Below are 224 nucleotides of genomic sequence, written 5' to 3' on the forward strand. Positions count from 1 at the left end.
CCCCCCCCCCCCCTGTCATAAATAGTTACATTTATGAAAACTGCCCCTGCTTTCACTCTCAGAGCATCAAATACTTACGAAACTAGACTCAGACTATATGTCCAAAGGTAATACAGTCACAATGTAAAAATAAATTTACTAATTAACTAATTATAAATAAATGCATATTAATATTGTACGCTTATTTAGTCGTGTACAAAATGTAACCAGCTCCATGCCTGTCC

Source organism: Morone saxatilis, unplaced genomic scaffold (assembly GCF_004916995.1).
Source record: "Morone saxatilis isolate NCDOM2014 unplaced genomic scaffold, NCSU_SB_2.0 Contig20, whole genome shotgun sequence".
Classification (NCBI taxonomy): domain Eukaryota; kingdom Metazoa; phylum Chordata; class Actinopteri; family Moronidae; genus Morone; species Morone saxatilis.